Below are 311 nucleotides of genomic sequence, written 5' to 3'. Positions count from 1 at the left end.
TCAGCCAACGTGAAGCTCTATCCGCAAGAGAGAAGGGAAAGAGCTTGTACTTCAGAAAGTCTTGCGGTATCCCATTTGAACCAGTGGTGCTACATATCTCCTCAAAATTCTCGATGTGGTCCATCGGAATCTCAGCTGGGAGACCGTGAAATAGGTGCTGCTTCACTAGAGAGATTATCTGTGGCTTGATCTCAAAATCTTGTCTCGGGATGGTAGGAGGAACAATCGCCGCTCAGTTGGTGTAGAACACATGCGGGTTGTCCTTGTCCCCAATGGACGGTTGTGGCGGCGCGGCTCTTTCGTGTTGAGCA

This window comes from Camelina sativa, chromosome 6, assembly GCF_000633955.1.
Source record: "Camelina sativa cultivar DH55 chromosome 6, Cs, whole genome shotgun sequence".
NCBI classification, from domain to species: Eukaryota; Viridiplantae; Streptophyta; class Magnoliopsida; order Brassicales; family Brassicaceae; genus Camelina; species Camelina sativa.
This window is presented reverse-complemented; position numbering follows the sequence as displayed.